The sequence below is a fragment of the Leptodactylus fuscus genome, chromosome 4 (assembly GCF_031893055.1).
Source record: "Leptodactylus fuscus isolate aLepFus1 chromosome 4, aLepFus1.hap2, whole genome shotgun sequence".
NCBI lineage: Eukaryota > Metazoa > Chordata > Amphibia > Anura > Leptodactylidae > Leptodactylus > Leptodactylus fuscus.
In genome coordinates this window covers 23163528-23176120 of record NC_134268.1, presented here as the reverse complement: position 1 = coordinate 23176120, position 12593 = coordinate 23163528, and the positions used below count along the sequence as shown (strand labels likewise).

General features: G+C 45.7%; 1 protein-coding gene, 1 long non-coding RNA gene and 4 other non-coding genes across 6 annotated transcripts in view; all 6 read right to left on the bottom strand.

Annotated features, from left to right (window-relative positions):
- RAD21 (RAD21 cohesin complex component) overlaps nt 1-12593 on the bottom strand; it is a 273983-nt gene that overhangs the window by 184440 nt on the left and 76950 nt on the right. The gene's annotated exons all lie outside the window — the stretch shown is intronic.
- LOC142201250 (uncharacterized) lies at nt 6154-12580 on the bottom strand. The gene is made up of 12 exons (XR_012715491.1): nt 12496-12580; nt 10835-10872; nt 10566-10603; nt 10091-10151; nt 9607-9644; nt 9198-9254; nt 8286-8323; nt 8017-8054; nt 7608-7664; nt 6748-6785; nt 6480-6517; nt 6154-6224 (listed from the first exon to the last, which is right to left on the bottom strand). It is a non-coding gene; the product is annotated as an uncharacterized LOC142201250 (long non-coding RNA).
- On the bottom strand, nt 6348-6432 carry LOC142201711 (small nucleolar RNA SNORD103/SNORD85). The gene has a single exon (XR_012715616.1). It is a non-coding gene; the product is annotated as a small nucleolar RNA SNORD103/SNORD85 (small nucleolar RNA).
- LOC142201712 (small nucleolar RNA SNORD103/SNORD85) lies at nt 7885-7969 on the bottom strand. Its single transcript, XR_012715617.1, has one exon. It is a non-coding gene; the product is annotated as a small nucleolar RNA SNORD103/SNORD85 (small nucleolar RNA).
- Nucleotides 9475-9559, bottom strand: LOC142201710 (small nucleolar RNA SNORD103/SNORD85). The gene has a single exon (XR_012715615.1). It is a non-coding gene; the product is annotated as a small nucleolar RNA SNORD103/SNORD85 (small nucleolar RNA).
- Nucleotides 10434-10518, bottom strand: LOC142201708 (small nucleolar RNA SNORD103/SNORD85). The gene has a single exon (XR_012715614.1). It is a non-coding gene; the product is annotated as a small nucleolar RNA SNORD103/SNORD85 (small nucleolar RNA).

Here is a 12593-nt window from a genome sequence, read left to right as displayed (position 1 = left end):
CTTGTTGCTCCAAAGAGCTCATTTGCATATGGACAAAATGATGATATCCCAGCAATGGAGGCAGCGATTCACAAGGGGAAAGCAATGTTTGATTCAGGTGATCCTAACCTATCTATCTGCAAGGATGAATTTAAGTGTTGGGTTCTGGTGACACTCCCTTTAAGGCGGGTGAAGTGATCCCTATGGATATGTTTATATCTACAGTATATGTTATAAGCATGTCAAAAACTCATCATGTGAACAGAGCCTAAATAGAACATCTCTGTGATATAAATAAGTTACAATACCTATGTCTATACACCCCGCAGTACAGATAGCATGAGTTATAGCTATTACTAGCAAAGGCAACTCAGCACCTCTAGTCATTGGAATAAGCCAATGCATCATCGGAGAAGTCACGGACAGGTCAAACAGTTTGACCTATCCTCCTGTTATACAGAAATACTGAGCAATGACTATTACTATGGCGTACAAGCCCCGTTGCAAGAACAAGACATTAATAGGAATACTACTGGATATTGACTTGTTAGAGCCATCCCTCCAGGCGGGAGCTATTAGACATCTGCAACATGAGGCATATTGATGTTTAGCCTTAATATCATTCGGCGCTAGAAAATACTAATGCTGCGGTATGAGGACTGTAGCATTCTGGTTATATTCACACACAGCGGATTGGTTACATCTGTACAGGGCTCGCTGAGAACCACCAAAGCAATCCCATTCCGCCATGTTGTTTACATGAGGTCGTATTAATGACCTACACTCGGAACCCGTACAGATCATCTGTTCTAGAAGTCTCTAGTGGATGGGTGACATGTGCAGCGCCTCTCCTATACAAGGGCTGCCCATCTACTAGCAGGAGATTCCTAGAAGAGCTGATCTGTGTGGGGTCTGAGTTTAGGTCATTAGGATAGGTCACTAGTATGAATTTTGATTTGGGACCGAACAACCCCTTTAATAACGATAGTTTTAATATAGTCTATAGCAGTGTGGTTACTATTAGAGATGAGCGAACACTATTCGAAACAGCCATGTCGAATAGCACGCTCTCATAGAAATGAATAGACGTAGTCGGCACGCGGGGGGTCAAGCGGCCGGCCACTTCCATTCATTTCTATGGGAGCGTGCTATTCGAAACGGCTGTTTCGAATAGTGTTCGCTCATCTCTAGTCACTAACAGTGTGAGTGGGAAAAGCCAATTGTCTGATATTGTATAGTATGTTAAAATGACATAATCATAAGTAGAAACAGGGCCCGGTGACAGCCGCTACAGCATTTTTTTTTCTTAATAGGCCGTTAATTAACGGGCCCTATTTACTTACCGATCCTGGCAGGAGCCCCGGCCCCACAAACACTATTTTATTCGGGGGTCTTTTCAAACCCCCATGTATAATGATTAAAGGCCCAGGAGAGGTAAGAGAACATAAAAAACATTGTTACTTTCCTCTCCGGACCTACTTCTGTGACGTCCCTGACGTCACATGCCGGCGCCTGCGTCCCGGGTCATGTGACATCCCGGACGTCATTGAAGATTGCTGACACTACCAAGGAGTGCAGCGGAGCCAAGGGTAAGTATGTAACTGTGTTTTTTATGTTGGTATCCCCTCTTGGTCTCCAATTATTGTACTCTATAGTATAAAAATTGTTCATGGATGTCCACAATGGGGCATATTACATTGTGCAGGGGTCACTATGAGCATAATAGTATTTGCAGGGATCACTATGGGGCATAATACTGTGTGCAGGGGCCACTATGGGGTATAATACTGTGTGCAGGGGCCACTATGGGGCATAATACTGTGTGCAGGGGCCACTATGGGGCATAATAGTATGTGCAGGGGCCATTATGGGGCATAATAGTATGTGCAGGGGTCACTATGGGGCATAATACTGTGTGCAGGGGTCACTATGGGGGATAATACTGTGTGCAGGGGCCACTATGGGGCATAATACTGTGTGCAGGGGTCACTATGGGGCATAATACTGTGTGCAGGGGTCACTATGGGGGATAATACTGTGTGCAGGGGCCACTATGGGGCATAATACTGTGTGCAGGGGTCACTATGGGGCATAATACTGTGTGCAGGGGTCACTATGGGGCATAATACTATGTGCAGGGACCACAATGTGGGATAATACTGTGTACAGGGGCCAGCATGGGGCATAATACTGTGTGCAGGGGCCACTATGGGGCATAATACTGTGTGCAGGGGCCACTATGGGGACATAATACTGTGTGCAGGGGCCACTATGGGGACATAATACTGTGTGCAGGGACCATTATGGGGGATAATACTGTGTACAGGGGCCAGCATGGGGCATAATACTGTGTGCAAGGGCCACTGTGGGGCATAATACTGTGTGCAGGGGCCACTATGGGGCATAATACTGTGTGCAGGGGCCACTATGGGGCATAATACTGTGTGCAGGGGCCACTATGGGGCATAATACTGTGTGCAGGGGCCACTATGGGGCATAATACTGTGTGCAGGGCCACTATGGGGCATAATACTGTGTGCAGGGGCCACTATGGGGCATAATAGTATATGCAGAGGCCACTATGGGGCATAATACTGTGTGCAGGGGCCGCTATGGGGCATAATACTGTGTGTAGGGCCACTATGGGGCATAATAGTATATGCAGAGGCCACTATGGGGCATAATACTGTGTGCAGGGGCCACTATGGGGCATAATAGTATATGCAGAGGCCACTATGGGGGATAATACTGTGTGCAGGGGCCACTATGGGGGATAATACTGTGTGCAGGGCCACTATGGGGGATAATAGTATATGCAGAGGCCACTATGGGGCATAATAGAGTGTGCAGGAATGCGGTTGGGGGGGGGGGGGATTTGCTCAGAGTCTTCGGCATCGGTCATGGGGGTTGCCCCATGTCAAAAGTTGTTGAGAGGGCCCCACCATTCTAGTGACACCACTGAGTAGAAACAATTTTCTATGAGCCATTGAACTACCTCCATTATATTCCTGCTCTGATTTATATGTTAATAGTCATGGTTTGTAACAGTGAGAACCAATATGCACAACTCCCTAAGTGCTATATCATAATGAGACAGAGAAAGATTAATAATTTATAAACATGATTTATTAAATGTAATTATACCTAAACCTAAGCTGTTGCTCCAGAAGGCAAAAAACCTGGACATGTTCTGTCAATTTTGTGTCGCAGGGAAAAAATTTCTTAAGCCCAAGACAAGGTGATCAGTCCGAGAACCTTAGACCAAAGCTATTACAGCTATAACTAATGAATATATATATCTCCACCATTAATTGTGTTAATTCAAGTTTAACTGTGTCCATCATCATCATCATCAAGTTTCTCTCCATCATGGGCCATGTTCATCGAAATCTTTGACTGTGTCACCATTATCAACTGCGTTTGTTTCCATCGTTGACTGCTTGTACGCTCCTGTAGTTCGCCTTAGAGCTACAGGAGCGAGCGACCTCACAAAAATGGCCGCCAGCCGGCATGCTCACTTGGCTCCGCTTGTGTCTCACTGACAGAGCCGACTGCGCAGGCGTTCGGATCGAGACGGAAGAGGTGGTTGCAGCTGAAGATGGAAACATCGCTGGAGAGAGTTCTCTAGCAGCATTGGGGACGTCCTCACTGCTGCTTGAGCGCTGGGGCCCGCCCCCAATGCTGCAAGAAAACTCATTTGCATACCGGTAAAAAATGGTATTTCTACCGAACGGCGGGCCGGAGCCAACTGATCAGGGCAGGAGACAAATAGCCTTTCTTAAGGCTATTTGGATGTGGTAATTAGAAAATTTTTTGTTTTAATAATAGAATCTAGAGATGAGCGAACACTGTTCGGAACAGCACGCTCCCATAGAAATGAATGGAAGTGGCCGGCGCGCCGGGGGGTTTAAGCGGCCGGCCGACGGCTAAGTCTGCGTGCCAGGTGCTTCCATTCATTTCTATGGGAGCGTGCTGTTCGGATCAGCTGATCCAAACAGTGTTCACTCATCTCTAGTAGAATCCCTTTAAAAGAAATCTGTTTCTTTCTCCAGTTATCAGACTACTTTTTACATAGAAGTCTATGGAGAGAGGAGGGAGAGGAAGACTCTGCCAGCAGATATATTGGCTCAATCCATATAGTGGAGTCTTAGGGAGCATTCACACGGCGTAACGTCCCGCGAGATTTGGCACGTGTACGCCGCGTGACCCTTTGCGTGCCGTACACGCTCCCATTCATTTCAATAGGAGCGGGGAGCGTATGCGCCGCGCTAGTTTGCGGCCGTGCATTTATTCACGGCCGCAAACTAGCGCGGCGCATACGCTCCCCTCTCCCATTGAAATGAATGGGAGCGTGTACGGCACGCAAAGGGTCACGCGGCGTACACGTGCCAAATCTCGCGGGACGTTACGCCGTGTGAATGCTCCCTTATAGTGAAATTAAGAAGAGTTCCTGGACCCACAGTGTAGCAGCCGCAGTTATTTGTATATCCCTCCCGTCTCCATAGACATATATGTATAATGCAACTCAGTAATAAGTGGAGAAAGAAACAGATTGCTTTAATAAGTTATATTACAAAGTTTCTTATAGTCATTTGTAGTATTCATTTATGAATAGTGCCCCATATAATGTAGACCATTACCGGGACTCCAATTTGTTTCAGATCCCTATGATGCAACAATTTCAGATTATTAGACTCACGGTCAGGACAGGATTTGCAATTGTTATCCAGATGTTAGAAACCACTATAGCCGACTGAACGTAACCTAAGACTGGGGTCACATAGTGCCTGTTGCATTGACATTATACAATCTTTATTGTAATTTCGGCCACAGTCACTTGTGTGTGGGTTATATTCAGCCCCATGCTGAACAAGTCTCCTGCAACATGTCTCGTATTATACCATGTGTATTAATGTGTCCACCTTCACAAACATTTCCTGTGACCTTACAATCTACGCCGGCCTAATGGAATTTCACCGTATGTAGCACTACATAAACCCATCCTATGGGGGAGGAAAGACATGATATAGATGGTGTATCATTTATATAGGACGGTCCGGGGCACCCGGGGCGCTGCAGAGATAATGATATGAGAGTAAGTGAAGTGTTCTGCTCACCAGGAAAACACATTTCCTAAATGTCCCCTCCTGCTGTTCCTATAAAAGGTAGAATATCAGCAGCCGTGATGGTGGACGGGCAGACACTAACAACTGCAGAGACATTTACTAGAGAGGGGGATTCACAACACGTAGGAAACAACTGATGTCTTACAGAAGAGCGGGGTTACCGTAGGCTGTAGCCAATACATTGTATAATATAGGGAGAGCTCGGACTGGGAATCTGAATGTGCTCACTGCTTAAAGGGGTTGATCATTCATAACGTCTCACTTAGCCGAGTAATAGGTGACATGTCTGATCGCTGTGAGTCCCACAATCAAGAGCGAAGGGGTACAGATACTTGTTCACTGCATTTATTCCCTAAAGGAACATACTGCTATTTAAGGGGGAGGGTAGATTTGGTTTTGTCATCAGTTGGTGTCCAGATACCCATCCTATGGATAGAAGATACCTTATGCTAATAGAGCAACCACTTTAAGCAAATGCACAGCAATCCCAGAAAGGAGCTCATTGTTGTACATTGGAAAATCTGGACAGAAGGGGCCAAAAACCAACCCCCACCACCCGTTTCAGAGTGTAGGAAGGATATGCAAATCTGACTTCCATGATGTAATTAGGATGCCAGTGCCTCAAGTATGCACACCAATAGAGGGCGCTCACTGAGAATGTGCAAGTCTGTCTTCCATGATGTAATTAGGAAGACAGAGTCTCAGTCAAGCAAAACCTAGAGGGTGCTCAGAGTGGTCACACATGCTCCCTACTGCTACATGGAAAGTTTATGGCTCCACTATGTCAGTCCCATAAACATTACATGCAGCCATGAGGCCCATACATGACCACGACTCTATTGGATTGCCTCCAGAATGGAAGGATTGGGAACCATATTACAGTCCCAGCAGTCAGACCACCACCAGTCACATACCTGTTTGTCATGGGAAACCCCTTTAATAAAGGCATCAAACAGGGGTCCGGTCGTCAGTTTTGTACCAGAAGAGAAAAAGCTAAACAAAGACTTTCATGTAAATGTGAACAGAATCAGAAGTGATGCAGCAGAAAGATCGCATAAAGGATTTATTAGGTATTGCAGAGTATTTGTCAGCTTGTACACGTCTTCTCACAGCTTGTCCCTGTAACAAAAAATCATTGTAAAATATTAGGAACCTTGCACGTTGGATGAACGATTAACCCTACAAGTGCTGATACCTATACACCACATTCTCATCTATATATTATATAATAAGGTGTCCAGATCAAGCTCAGATAGTAATGAGTACGGTGACGGTCTCATAACCGAGCACAGCTCTCAGTGAGGGCAAGTGTGACATCCTCGCCTGATCGAGACGCTCCAATTTACATTTCTATAACCAAAGTTCTATTCTTACCTTCTGATGGGAAGACTCTTGTCCTCTGACGACTGCTCCTAAGGGGTTAAATAAAGATAAGTCAGCCATGATCTATGTATTTATCTTTTCACAGCAATGACATGACATACGGAGAGATGTCTTTGTTCGAGGCCTAGCTCAGTATCAGATGAGTACGATTAGTGAATCGTCACTAGTGCATTCAGTGAGGGCAAGTTTGTCGTCATTGCCCGGCCTCGTCTTTATGTCATGTGACCAAATACAGAATCAGGAAAAGTCCTATTCTTACCTTTATATGGGAAGACTCGTGTCCTCTGACGGCTGCTCCTAAGGGGTTAAATAAGACTAAGTCAGTCCTGATCTATGTATTCTGCCTTCTTATAGCAATGATATGACATACAGAGGGTTGTGCACAGTGAGGTGCTCTCTCCTCGAGGCCTAGCTCAGTATCAGATGAGTACGATTAGTGAATCGTCACTAGTGCATTCAGTGAGGGCAAGTTTGTCATCATTGCCTGGCCTTGTCTTTAGGTCATGTGACCAAAAATGAGCTATTGATACAAACTAATAGGTCCCATGTGAGATACAAGACACAGACCTGACCCCCCCCCCCCAATTATCAAAAACGGATTGTCTATTGTTAGAATAGACATCAATATCAGATCAGAGGGGGTCCGACTCTCCAGATCCCCCTGATCAGCTGACTTGTGTAAGCGCTGCACAGCCTTCATTGCTTACCAAGCACAGCTCCATATTTTAGTTAGTGGCAGTATCTGGTATTGCGGCTTAGGCTGGTCTTACATGACCGTATTGAATGTACGGTCCGCAAGTTGCTGATCATCAGCATAGACTCCGCAGACGTCCATGTCCTGCCGCACTCGCCTATAGAGTTCTATGGGCGAGTCCGTGCAGTGCCGCAATTCACGGCCATGTTGTATAAATTGTGGACCACGGTTGTGGCCTGGCCACACCACGGATAAAATATCCAGTGGTGTAAGAGGACTTACATTACGGCCGTGTAAGACCAACCTTAATCCTATTGAATTAAGGGTCTGAGCTGCAATACCAGGCATAGCCATGCACATACAACACGTTCTCCGGACAACTCCGTCTCTATTGATAGGAATAAAGTAAAATCCCAAAAACTTACTTTTGCATAAACTTCTTAGCAGCATTTGCAAGTCTTCTGAACCGTTCTACATTTCACCTAAGAAGAAAAGACAGTATTGTGAATATAGGAACATATGGATGGCAATTGATGACACCTTGGATGCTGCACTGAAAGGGGTTCTCCGAGTTTCAGGACTTAGGATAAGTCATCACCATCAGATTGGTGTTGGCACCCTTACTGATCAGCTGTTGTCAGCTAAACCAGTAAGATTATAAGTTAAATTATCACCTATACATAATATATTAGTGAGTCCAGATCAAGCTCAGATAGTAATGAGTACGGTGACGGTCTCATAACCGAGCACGGCTCTCAGTGAGGGCAAGTGTGACATCCTCGCCTGATCGAGACGCTCCAATTTACATTTCTATAACCAAAGTCCTATTCTTACCTTCTGATGGGAAGACTCTTGTCCTCTGACGACTGCTCCTAAGGGGTTAAATAAAGGTAAGTCAGCCATGATCTATGTATTCTATCTTTTTACAGCAATGACATGACATACGGAGAGATGTCTTTGTTCGAGGCCTAGCTCAGTATCAGATGAGTACGATTAGTGAATCGTCACTAGTGCATTCAGTGAGGGCAAGTTTGTCGTCATTGCCCGGCCTCGTCTTTATGTCATGTGACCAAATACAGAATCAGGAAAAGTCCTATTCTTACCTTTATATGGGAAGACTCGTGTCCTCTGACGGCTGCTCCTAAGGGGTTAAATAAGACTACGTCAGTCCTGATCTATGTATTCTGCCTTCTTATAGCAATGACATGACATACAGAGGGTTGTGCACAGTGAGGTGCTCTCTCCTCGAGGCCTAGCTCAGTATCAGATGAGTAGGATTAGTGAATCGTCACTAGTGCATTCAGTGAGGGCAAGTTTGTCATCATTGCCCGGCCTTGTCTTTAGGTCATGTGACCAAAAATGAGCTATTGATACAAACTAATAGGTCCCATGTGAGATACAAGACACAGACCTGACCCCCCCCCCCCCCCCCCAATTATCAAAAACGGATTGTCTATTGTTAGGATAGACATCAATATCAGATCAGAGGGGGTCCGACTCTCCAGATCCCCCTGATCAGCTGACTTGTGTAAGCGCTGTACAGCCTTCATTGCTTACCAAGCACAGCTCCATATTTTAGTTAGTGGCAGTATCTGGTATTGCAGCTTAGGCTGGTCTTACACGACCGTATTGAATGTACGGTCTGCAAGTTGCTGATCATCAGCATAGACTCCGCAGACGTCCGTATTCTGCCGCACTCGCCCATAGAGTTCTATGGGCGAATCCGTGCAGTGCCGCAATTCACGGCCATGTTGTATAAATTGTGGACCACGGTTGTGGCCTGGCCACACCACGGATAAAATAGCCGGTGGTGTAAGAGGCCGCATTGAGTATAATGTGTCCGCTATTGAAAACCCTCAATTGCGGACTTACATTACGGCTGTGTAAGACCAGACTTAATCCTATTGAATTAAGGGTCTGAGCTGCAATACCAGGCATAGCCATGCACATACAACACGTTCTCCGGACAACTCCGTCTCTATTGATAGGAATAAAGTAAAATCCCAAAAACTTACTTTTGCATAAACTTCTTAGCAGCATTTGCAAGTCTTCTGAACCGTTCTATATTTCACCTAAGAAGAAAAGACAGTATTGTGAATATAGGAACATATGGATGGCAATAGATGACACCTTGGATGCTGCACTGAAAGGGGTTCTCCGAGTTTCAGGACTTAGGATAAGTCATCACCATCAGATTGGTGTTGGCACCCTTACTGATCAGCTGTTGTCAGCTAAACCAGTAAGATTATAAGTTAAATTATCACCTATACATAATCTATTAGTGAGTCCAGATCAAGCTCAGATAGTAATGAGTACGGTGACGGTCTCATAACCGAGCACAGCTCTCAGTGAGGGCAAGTGTGACATCCTCGCCTGATCGAGACGCTCCAATTTACATTTCTATAACCAAAGTTCTATTCTTACCTTCTGATGGGAAGACTCTTGTCCTCTGACGACTGCTCCTAAGGGGTTAAATAAAGATAAGTCAGCCCTGATCTATGTATCCTGACTTATTACAGCAATGACATGACATACAGAGGGTTGACTTTGTTCGAGGCCTAGCTCAGTATCAGATGAGTACGATTAGTGAATCGTCACTAGTGCATTCAGTGAGGGCAAGTTTGTCATCATTGCCCGGCCTCGTCTAGTCATGTGACCAAATACAGAATTGGGAACCTAATAACAGTGAAAATATCAATGATCCCAGACGATCGCCTGACTCCAGTGTCTTCTGCATCTCCTTAGCAGTTGCAGTGCCATATTTTTGGTGGCTGTGCCTGGTGATTGCAGCACAGTCCTACTGAATTGAGGGACTGAGCAGAAATACGAGGCACAGCCAAGAAGATAGAACTATGGACAAGGCCGTTTGATTTGCGCAAATAAATTAGTAAAAAAACAAAACACTTACTTTTGAGGTCGAAAACTTCTTAGAGGTATCTGCTGATCTTCTCAATTGCCCCACATTTTACCTACAAAGTAAAAGGTCATTGTTAATACGGTCACCCATATGACACCCGTTGCAGCACTACATCTACATTGTGGGGGGTCATAGAGGTCACATTATTAAAGGAGTACCCCTCTAATTCCAAATATAACCATTACTAACAAATGTAAAACCCAAAATCTTCACATCTGGTTTTTATTTGAGGGAGTGAAATGCGGCACAACCTACAGACGTCATCTCGCTACAACTAAGCCAATAAGATCTGTCTATACACTATATCTATGTATACCATATTACTGCGTCCAGATCAAGCTCAGATAGTAATGAGTACGGTGACGGTCTCATAACCGAGCACAGCTCTCAGTGAGGGCAAGTGTGACATCCTCGCCTGATCAAGACGCTCCAGTTTAGACATCTATAAGCAACGTCCTATTCTTACCTTCTGATGGGAAGACTCTTGTCCTCTGACGACTGCTCCTAAGGGGTTAAATAAAGATAAGTCAGCCATGATCTATGTATCCTGTCTTATTACAGCAATGACATGACATACAGAGAGGTGTCTTTGTTCGAGGCCTAGCTCAGTATCAGATGAGTACGATTAGTGAATCGTCACTAGCGCATTCAGTGAGGGCAAGTTTGTCGTCATTGCCCGGCCTCGTCTTTAGGTTATGTGACCAAATACAGAATCAGGAAAAGTCCTCTTCTTACCTTTATATGGGAAGACTCGTATCCTCTGACGGCTGCTCCTAAGGGGTAAAATAAGAATAAGTCAGTCCTGATCTATGTATTCTGCCCTTTTACACCAATGGCATGACTTGCAGAGGGTTGTGCACAGTGAGGTGCTCTCTCCTCGAGGCCTAGCTCAGTATCAGATGAGTACGATTAGTGAATCGTCACTAGTGCATTCAGTGAGGGCAAGTTTGTCATCATTGCCTGGCCTCGTCTATATGTCATGTGACCCAATACAGAATCCCGAACTTCATATAGCAATTATATGTAACCTGGCAAATGCCCCAAGGATAGTTCAAAGCACTTACGAGTCTCCCCTGCCCAAAGCTCCGACTGACCGCATCGGCCTCCTGAAACATCACCGCCATGTTTGATGAAATCTCTCACATATGTAATATTATTGTGAGCTCCATGCTGTGACTTACACCCTCACAGATACCCTGCACATGCTAATGCCCTCATGGCACCAGTGCAGAAAATCTATGAGGCCATCGCCTACAGCAGGGGGGCGCACCACACACACCAGGCTGGGGCAGAACCGTGCACACACTAGGACACCAGTTACTTTATAATAGACTGGGGCTGTCAGAGCAAACGAATAGGGCTGGTAAGGGAGACCTGAAGGACCTGGCAGCAGCGCCATTCTCTAACAGATTTGTCCTCTATTTGGCATTTTCTTACAGAGTTACTTTTTTTTTCCTACTGTATGATAAATTGCAGCAGCTATTGCATGCACAGATGTAAAACCGGCATTGTATTCTGCCCTGTATAGAGCGGGTGGTGTTGTAACTGGTATCCAAGGAAGAGGCCACAGTGCAGTTTTTGTATTGGGTCAAAAGGCCTCATAGAACGATACCCCCTAACTGTTTAACAGATGCCAATAAGGGTTATCGTTCTATGAGGCCTTTTGACCCAATACAAAGACACAAAAATTGCAATGTGGCCTCTTTGTTGAATACCAAGTACAGCGCCACATGCTGTATAGTGGTTGTGCTCGGTAGTGCAGCTCAGACTGAATGCCATGTGCTAAGGACCCCAGTGGTCAGGATGACGGGGACCTAAGTCCCCTTAAGCCTCCTTGTGATCGGAGTCTCACAGGGGATAAGTGTCCGGTAGCTGGGTGTTTCCTTGTGAATGGAGGATCAGTGCAATAGACTGACGGGTGCTCCATTCACTGCTATGGGGCTACAGGGAAGATTACAGCACTCATCTCCTGTCTCGTGGATAGAGAATGAGTATACATAACTGCACATCCCCTTTAAGGATTTCTTCTTAAAGCATCTCCTGGATTGCAAATTTTATAGACTTTTATATATTCCAGGGGCTCCAGAATAATAATCAGACACAATGGCCGCTGATTGAATGCAAAGTACAGACACAAGTGCAATACAAGGATCAGCCCATAGGGCAGCACAGGGGTCAAATAGGGCGGCAGAAACAGCAAGAAATGGCTGCCAGCTGCTGCACTACAACCTCCAGCATGTCCTTATAGTCACAACACATCACGGTCTGCTGGGAGCTGTAGTCTTACAAGCTGCAAGATCTGTTTCCATCTATGGAACTACAAGTCCCAGCAGTGCCCAGGCCGCCACCACTGCACCTGCCTGTCCTCTGTCCCTTCCATAGAACAGGCCACTCACCGGTCCGTCCATGTCACGGGGGTCTCCTCGGTGACCGGGGCCGCTGAGCCCGGCTCTCCACACACGCCATGTGCTCAGGCGGCAGGGAGAAAGAGAGA